Below are 9,624 nucleotides of genomic sequence, written 5' to 3'. Positions count from 1 at the left end.
AGAGGCTAATCAAAACTCCCTAGAAATGTGAAAAATCTGCTTTTGGACGCCAACTTTGATATCTAATGCTTTTAGGGCCTAGGGCCTTTAAATATGAGCCTTGGGGATCTTTCTGGCATTGCAATGTGTGTAAATTGCAGAGACGACGCTCCCCGACACTTTTACCTTTGTTAGAGCAATATAAAAGAAATGCCAAATAGGGCTCCAAGGTTTTGGGGCAAGTCCTTCTCAGAGCGGAACTCCGCCACTCCTTGTCTACCATGTGGATTCTCTCTCTCTCTCTCTCTCTCTCTCTCTCTCTCTCTCTCTCTATTTTTATTTTGTTGCTGGGCAAGGTACCCATGAAATACCTCGAGGTTGTCAGCATCAAAACTGGACATGTGGCAAGTTGGCAACACCCTCAAAAAACAAATAACTACCAGGATAATGCATTGACCACGAGACTACTCCCCATGTAAGAAAGCCAAATTGGACCCTTGCTTTGGAAAGAAGTAATGCAAGAGCCTCCAAACAAGGAGTGATGTGAAGCATCCCCAAAGGCAATGGTTGGTATAAGCTTATAAACAGGATCGAAGCCCCAACTGAGCACTCCAAGAGCCAAACAGAAGACCACAATGAGAAATTATCCATTGGAAATAAGGAATCCTCCGTGCCACTCGTAAAGCCCACAACATAGACCAAAACCGATATATTAAAGCATGTGATAAACCTGCATGTAACCACTCTCTCTGTCATTTAGGTAGCCGAGACTTCTCACGCACAAGTAATGTGCAACCTATCCCGACAAAATACATAAAAAAGTTGACTCGAGCATGTCCCTGTACATCCAACGACCATTATTCCAATATAGTTGAGATAAAGGACGACCTTCCCAAATCCAAAGCCTCTAAGAGATAGCCTCCTTTGTAGAAAGATGAGGATTCACACATCGCTTTCTGCCACAAAACCCATGACTCTGATCAACTGCCAAGAAAGGCTAGAAAGGGCAGGCCCTTTCTCATCAAAGTAAAAATGGATTAGTATGTGTGCAGAGCAGTCCTGCTCTCCAGCGATAAAGAACGAAAGGAATTGATATTTGACAAGGACTGTGCCAGACCATCAAAGTAACCCCACTTTTTGGGAAGCGTTCTGTAACAAACTTGGACACCCCAAGTCAAGATCTACGGTGAAACAACAGAGATTCACTTCAAAACAGTTTACAAAGACGACACATCCCGACGTAGTTCCATGCCCGCAAGTATTGGCCCCAAAGATTGGTGCCCCTTTCGGTATTTCTTTTTATATTAATCTGTATTCAAAGTACAAGAGAGTAGGCAGGCGCTCACTCTCAGAATTTGCATCTAGATGCCCTGAGTAATGTGGCCTAGTCCCACTTATTTATTGGTACAAGGGATGCCCAAAAGCAAAGCCCCAAAATCGTTTAACTCATAAGCAAAGTTCCCAAAAGCAATTTCCTTAAAAATCTTCCATGGAAAAGCTGCTCAAAACAACCAATGTAATTTGCACAATTCCGTACAGCGTACGGATTGCCACGTCATTAGCGTAAAATGCGGCACAAAATCCGGGCTGCCATGTCAGCATTCAATCAGTGCATTATCCGAATGTCCGTACTGGCTGCCACGTCAACAGGTGTCTGTGTGTGTGTGGGCACTGCCATGTCATCAGTTTGTGACGTACCCCCCTCTTGAAAGAATTTTAATCCCCCTCGATTACGCCTGCAAAAATAGACAGAGGCCATAAATTGTCTTAGTAGACACAGACTGCTAGTACTAATGCACTAGGCACAACACACCTAGCACTTGTACAAATCAACAGTCACATCACCGGACATCGCATGACATCACTTGAGATAACAGGACATCACATGACAAATCACATTCAAATTCATTCCAAATCTGAGACCATAATTAATCGTTAGCATATTTAGTAATCGCATCTAGATCCAATTAGGACCTCACAGATTATGAGACCGAAATGTTGCAGTCATTTCGTCTTTCAATTCTTGCACTCAAACAAGTAAAGTACAAATCAATCAGTTTCATTTTCGGGAATTCCAGTTCATAAAGTCAATCAGCAGAATATTGTCAGCCCATCAGTATCCCCGAAACCCAAAGAGACATCAGTGACTCTATTTCAAAATCGGGATAATCTGTTGACAAAGGAGTAGAGTGACTCCCATCTTGTGCAAGCCCGCTGCACTAGATTCACCCATGCTGAAATCGGGGTTCTATCGGAGTAGATTATGCTAAATGGAATGCTTCAAGGTAAAGTTCCAAAATTTGAGGAGTATAAGCTAGGTCCTCCTCCTCCATCCACTTCGCATCCAATGCAGGATAGTACTTGAATTTAACCAAGAACCGCCTAATCGCTTTACCTTTTATCTTTCTGTCATTATGTGCCAAAATCTGACCTAGAACGAGTTTCTCCTCGCTTTCCTCCACTTTGGGTTGCTTATCAGGCTCCTCATCATCGGACACATCGCCTTTAAAAGCCCTCAATAGACTCACATGAAAAGCATTGTGAATCTTCAGAGTATAAGGCAACTTCAGTCTAAAGGAGACATCATTTATCTTTTCTTTTATTTGGAAAGGGTCATAGTACCTCATGCTAAAAGCTGCTCCTTTCCCTTTTTCTTTCTTAGGCGTGCCTTCTCAAAACGTAAGAGCACCCAATTGTCTTCCTTTAATTTCAAATCGCGGCGGTGTAGATCTGCTGTCTTGTTGTGTTTTTTCTGAGATTTCGCTAAAGCCTCCCAGACCTTGGCAAAAGCAGTGTCCAAGTCTCTCGTGTACTAGTCGGCTTCAAAAATATTATCTTTCGTGCTAAGGAAGGATGGAACCTTCAGAGCACCTTCAATGATCTCAAATGGCGTCTTCCCCCTCGAAGAGTGGATATTGTTATTGTAGGCAAATTTCACCAAGGGCAAAAAAAATTCCATTAAGTCTTCTAATCAGAAATGTAAGACTTCAATAAATCCAGAACAACTGAATTTGTAATCTTAGATTGGCCATCTATCTGCGGGTTGAATGAAGACGAGAACTGTAACCGTGTGTCAATGTTCTCCAAAATAGCATTCCAAAACAAACTCGTGAATCGAGGATCTCTATCAGAGACTATTGTCTCAAGCATGCCATGTAATCTGAAAATCTATGCAATGAACAGTCTCACCAAATGACCCGACTTGACTATTTTCTTCAATGAAATGAAGTGAGCTTGCTTGCTAAATTTGTCGATAACGGTCCAAATGCCATCATGTCCACTCTGTGTCTTTGGGAGATCAAAAATAAAATCCATAGCAATACTTTCCCAGGCCAGGTGGGAATGGGTAAAGGCTGTAACAATCCATGTGCTTTATGCCTGTAAAACTTTACCTTTTGGCATACCAAGCAGCTGTGTACAAAGTCCTCCACATCCTTCTTGAGTCTCGGCCAAAAGAAGTAACGCTCCATACCTTTCAAGGTGGTGTCAATGCCACGGTGACCCGTAAAAGGTGGACAATGGCATTCAGTTAGAACCTTTTCCCTCAACCGCTGTGTAACGCACAACATCGTTTTCTTCATCAAGTAGCCATCCCGTATGGAATATCCCGCTATTACCTCCCCATTCTGTAATCGAGTGAATACATCAAAAAAATATGGATATGTGGCGTACTAATCGACCATGTCCTCGAAGCTTCTATGATGAATCACAAAAATAGCCAAGATTAACAGCTTCTGGGACAAGGCATGTGCCACCAAGTTCTTCTGTCCCTGTACATGGACAATCTGGAAGTGAAACTGTGACAAGATGTTAGCCCACTATATCTGCTTTTCCGCCGAAAGATGTTTCTATGACAAGAAGTAGCATAAACTCTGATGATTAGTTAAGTCCGTAAAATCAGCTCTGAGTAGGTAATGTCTCCACCGAGTAAGAGCATGGATAACTGCCAAAACCTCTTTCTCATAAAATCTGTACTGTCAATTCTGACCTTGCAAACAATCAGCTCTCATAGGCAATGACATGGCCTTCTTGCATTAAGACCGCATCGAGACTATGACCACAAGTATCACAATATACTTCGAATGACTTCGAAAGCTGCTCTGTGACAAGAAGTAGCATAAACTCTGATGATTAGTGAAGACCGTAAAATCAGCTTTGAGTAGGTAATGTCTCCACTGAGTAAGAGCATGGATAACTGCCAAAAGCTCTTTCTCATAAAATCTGTACTGTCAATTCCGACCTTGCAAAAAATCGACTCTCATAGGCAATGACATGGCCTTCTTGCATTAAGACCGCACCGAGACTACGACCACAAGCATCACAATATACTTCGAATGGCTTTTGCAAACTTGACAAAGTCAATATTGGTCCCGTAGTCAGTCACCTCTGTGGGTCCCCACAAGAAAGGGAATCCTTTTTGTGTCAGAATGTGAAAAGGGAAAGCAACCTCTGTAAACTTTCTAATGAATCGCCGGTAGTAAGAACATAAGCCCAAGGATTCATGAACATTCTTCAAATCGGACCAATCACGTATAGTGTCAATCTTGGATGTACTCCTGCTGCTGAGATGATGTGTCCCAAAAAGTGTATCTCTGGCAAGAAAAATTCACTCTTCTTAGCATTGATAACTAATTTGTGATCCCGCAATACCTGAAGACCTGTAGGATGGTGTCTATATTCTGCCTCATCCTTGGAGAAGACTACAAAGTCATCAAAGAAAGTGTCAACAAAAGATCTATACTCTCTGAAAATCGTATACATCATTCGCTTGAAAATCGCTAGAGCATTGGTAAGGCCAAAAGGCATCACCAAAAATTCAAATAACCCAAAGCTCCTCCGAAAAGTTGTCTTGTAGACATCTCCCGGCGCGATTCAGATCTGATGATATCCGCTTTTCAAATCAATCCTGCTAAAACAAGAGGATCCCTGTAGTCGGTCTAGAATATCATCGGTCCTCAGAATCGAAAATCTATTCTTGATGGTGATTTTATTGAGAGTCCTATAATCAATGCACATTCTCCAAGATCCGTCTTTCTTTGAAACCAACAACACCAGAGAGCAGTAGGGTGAAGTACTCCATTGGATAAGACCCTTTTCTAAACCGTCTTTCACTTGGTTCATAATCTCTTCATTCTGGGCTCGGCTGACACGGTAAGGTGGCCGGTTTGGTGGTGTGCTTCTAGGTATCAGATCAATAGCATGATTCTCAGGACGAGATGGTGCCTGACAGACCCTCAGAAAAGCAATCGACATGAGTATGAAGAAAATATTGGCGTTCTATCACATTCAAACATATCCGTTCTGTGTTCATCATTTAACTCTTTCAAATAGATCGAGTAAACAAACAGACTGAATTTCATTAATTTGGAAACGGCCGAGGCCAATACAATAGAGACACACTCACCCTTCAGTTTTATATCAAGTACAATTTTTCGGCCCTTTTTATTTGTCAAAGTCGCGTTCTTCGCCCGATTAATTCACCACGGCGTTGTTCTTATGGTACCAAGGGAGTCCAAGGAGGACGTCACAACCTTCCAAGGTCATTATGTAAAAGTCCTTGTGCCCCAAATACCCCTGACAATGCAAACGAAGTTTGCCAATGACAGGTGTAATGGCTATGTCCCATCCGGGTGCCGCTAGAACTACATCCGCTGGTGGTCCCATCCAATCGGATGTAATTTCGAGCCGCGCCGCCAATTCAGGTGAAATGAAGTTGGCCTTAGCTCCTCCATCAAAGAAAATCAGGGCTTCTTGATCTTTCACTTTGCCCCAAGCTCGGCAAAGTTCTGTACTTTCATCAATCGTGCTTGGGTCAATATCCATGCAATCTGGAACTAGTCGTGCTTTCATCTTGTCTTTTCTACCATGTTCCTCAGCTGCTCGTGAACTCTCTGGCCTCTCTTCATGTTGTTCATGATGTGTCTTTTTGAGGCAATCATGTTGGAGTGCTTCCTCCACCGAGGAAGGCTCAACTGGTGAAGCCTCAATCTGAGACATGAGTGCGAACTTTGCACCATCATAGACTTGCTTGTCCTTGAGGCTTGTAGAACGTCAAGGCTGTCCAGGGTATGGCGAATCTGGTAACTTCGTGACTCCAGAGGCAGGCACCATAGAGTAAAGCCAACCAAGAACTAACTTCTCCTTGCGAGGTGGAACTGCCTCCACCCAAGGAGAACCATCATCCACGTCAGAATCCGAATCTTACATGGCATGATCAGGTGAAGTAACTGGCTGCGGTATCGAGGGTACAAGAACAATACTAAGGATGGGATCAGGTGTAGGAGGTGGACGAGGACGAGGTAGAGAAGGTATAGGCTACTGCCCCCTCTGTAGGTGTGCTAAAGAGCTCATGAAAGTCACATCACGGCTAACTATGGTGGTCTTGGCATTAGCATCATAAAGCCGATATAGCCGTCAGACTCTCATGAATAGCCCAGGAAGATGAGCTTCCTCGCCTTGAAATCTAACTTCTATCGCTTCTCCTTTGGCACATGGACAAAGGCCACACACCCAAAAACTCGAAAGTGTGAGACCGAGGGCTTGATCCCGTTGTAAGCCTGATAAGGAGTCATGTCTTGCAAAGCATGGGTAGAAGAATGATTCTGAATGTAAACCTTTGTGTTGCACGTCTCTACCCAGTAAACCCGAGGCAAAGAACAATGTGCAAGCATCACACGAGCCATCTCCATGATAGTCCGATTCTTCCACTCAACAACTCCATTCTAGAAAGGAGTGTAAGGAGTAGTCAGCTGGCGTCCACAAGCATAAGAAAAAATTGTGAGCCAAAAAATGAATGAGTGCTCATCGGGCCACATAGATCAATGTGAACCAGTGCCAATGGTGCCGAATCTCCGTTGGATGCTTGCTTCAGAAAGGAAACCCTATGTTGCTTGCCCATCTGGCAAGCCTCGCATACACCTGATGAGCAATGTATCGCTGGTAAACGCTCCACCACGTCCTAGCAACCTACTAGAGCTGCTGATAACATAGATGTCCAAATCATGCATGCCATAGAGAAGAAGACTTCGTGGTCCTAGACAGAAGAGCAGTGAGGCAGTATAGAGAACCATCACGCTCATCGCGTGCAAGGATAGTACCTGTCTATGCCACTCCCAGAGTGGCCTCCATTGAACGAACTTCGGGTCTGACGTAGAACGAAAGAGGGTAATATAGCATGTGCCAGACACTCAAATCTCATGGTTCTCACCCATAGTGACGGTCTACCAATGAGTCTCCCTGAGAGAGCTAAACCATGACTGTTGGGGAGTCATGTGAGTGCTGGCTCAAGTGTCAACAACCCAAGTACCTGACTGCGATGTAGCAAGAGCATGGTCCGTTGTTGCGACAAGAGTGGTCCCCGTCGTCTTGTAAGAGGCTACAACTGCAGTCTAGACTGTCTCTTTCTCCCTGTTGGCCTCGTCTCGCTTCTTCTTTCTGCGAGAACTCTGTGCCCTTCCTTGTTGTAATGGTAACATTCGATGTTCTTGTTCTTCTTCTTCTTCTTAGCTTTACCTTTCTTGTTACCTCCTTGAGCTATCAAAGCTCCTTCTGCATCAACAGCATGTCCGTCTCGGAATGTGGAGTGCCCCTCAATCTGTCTAAGGGAAGGGAGAATCTCGTCCCAAGAGGGAAAAGAGGTACATCCAGATCTGAGCAAACTCTTAAAATAGGGATCAAAGCCTGGGGGAAGCTTGAATAGTAAGAGGATAGCCATGCATGCTGAGGTGATGTCGCCTCCGACAGAGACAAGGTCGTCTCAGAGTTCTCGCATGCGACGGGTGAACCCGTCGAGTGAGTTGAAATCCTTGAGCTGGAGGTTGTACAACTCACGTTCAAGTGTGATCTGTCTGGCAAAGAAGGTCTCCTCAAACTGGTCAAGAATCCGTCTTCACAATGGATGTGCATGCTCCTCTTTGGAAACTTCCTTCGTGATGCGGTCCGAGAGGTTCATCATAAGAAAGGTGAAGATTCGTATGTCCTGATCCAACCACTCATGGGTGTGGGGTTGAGTGGCGGTGGGAAGGGAGGGCTGAGTAACCGAATGGGTGAAATCATTCAACCATTTGCAGAGTCGATGGTAGGCAATAATTGTGCGGACTCGTGTCCTCCACACAGAATAGTTTTGTAAATCCAACTTCTTCTCCTTAGTAAACTGGGTGAGGGCATAATTGTTGGATGTAGCGTGGACAGATGCCAACGGAGTCATTGAAGTGGAAGTGGCCGTAGTCGCAAAAGACATAGTGGACCCCTGCTGAGACTGTTGGTGTTGTCCCTTCTGCTTCGGAGTTGACATGTCGCGTGCTCAGAGAGAAGTCCCAAAGGTAGATCGATAACATCGCAAGTCATTGATAAAGGTACCGTTCCCAAGGCTGTAGCAGTCCAAGATAACCGCACCAACAACCACCGGATGGTGTCTTGACGAGCAAGGGATGGTTCAACTGCACAAGAGGTAAAAATTCAGCGTGCTGTCCACCCAGAAAATGTTGTAAAGGGTGCTGAAAATGCTGCTTTAATAGAGATTTCAGCGTGCTTGTACGCCACCGGTCGGTGCCGGAGCGTCGTAGAGTGTCAGAGGAGAGGGTTCTCGCACTTCTCAGCCATTGAGGGACTGAAAATAGAGAAAAAACAACAGTAATAAGTACCAAAATGTTGCCGATTGGGTGTAGATACCTATCCAAGGTGTAGATCTGCAAGTGCCTGTCAGTAGAAGGGTCTCCCGTATAAGTCTTGGCCGCTCACAATCGTGCAAGAGGCTTAGCATTTGCAAAAAATGGAGCAAGTGCATAAAAAAACGCAACAAGATCTGCAAAACGTAGATCTGTCTAAAAACGCTAGGTGTTGCAAAAAATGCGAGCAGATGTTCGGTGCCGGTTTGGTGCGATTCTGCTCTGTAGGAGGGAAGTGCAAGAGAGCGAGGTTGTGGATCAGGCTACAGATGCAAAAAATCACTTTTCTTTTTGTTGATGTATAGCTCATTGGTTGGTTGAATTTGAAAGACAATCTGCAAATGTTCTTTGCGATTAGCCATCGTTCGACTGAAAACAAAGAATATCATCCAAATATACGATCACAAAATTATCTAAGGAGGGAAGATTTTGTTCATCAATGTCATGAAAGAGGCCGAGGAATTGGTTAACCCGAATGGTAAGACTACGAATTCCTAGTTACCATACTTTGTGCAAAAAGCTGTCTTGTACTCATCACCAATGCGAATGAGAATTTGGTGATACCCTGACTTCAGATCAACTTTGGAGTAGATCTTTGCACCCAACAACTCATCAAATAACTCGTCCATGCGAGGCAAGGGAAATTTGTTTTTGATTGTCAACTTATTCAAAGCACGATAGTTGATGCAAAGACGAATAGACCCATCCTTCTTCTTCACCAATAGGACAGGAGCTCCAAAGGGACTTTTGCTTGGGCGAATATGAACTTTATTCAACAAATCTTCTAGCTGCGGTATCTCTTGAGATTCTGATTAGGAAACTCGATAAGGGCCTTGAATTGGTGGAGATTGGCCAGGGATCAAATCTATGGGATGATCCACAGACCACTGAAGACGCAAAGTGGTTGGTAGCTCATCAGGAAATAAGTCAAGATGTGGTTAAAAGAAGGTTGTTGCAAATAAGCAAGGGTTGACGAAGA

Source organism: Adiantum capillus-veneris, chromosome 3 (assembly GCF_014529385.1).
Source record: "Adiantum capillus-veneris isolate H3 chromosome 3, ASM1452938v2, whole genome shotgun sequence".
In the NCBI taxonomy this organism is placed as follows: Eukaryota; Viridiplantae; Streptophyta; class Polypodiopsida; order Polypodiales; family Pteridaceae; genus Adiantum; species Adiantum capillus-veneris.
Note: the sequence above shows the minus strand (reverse complement) of the source record.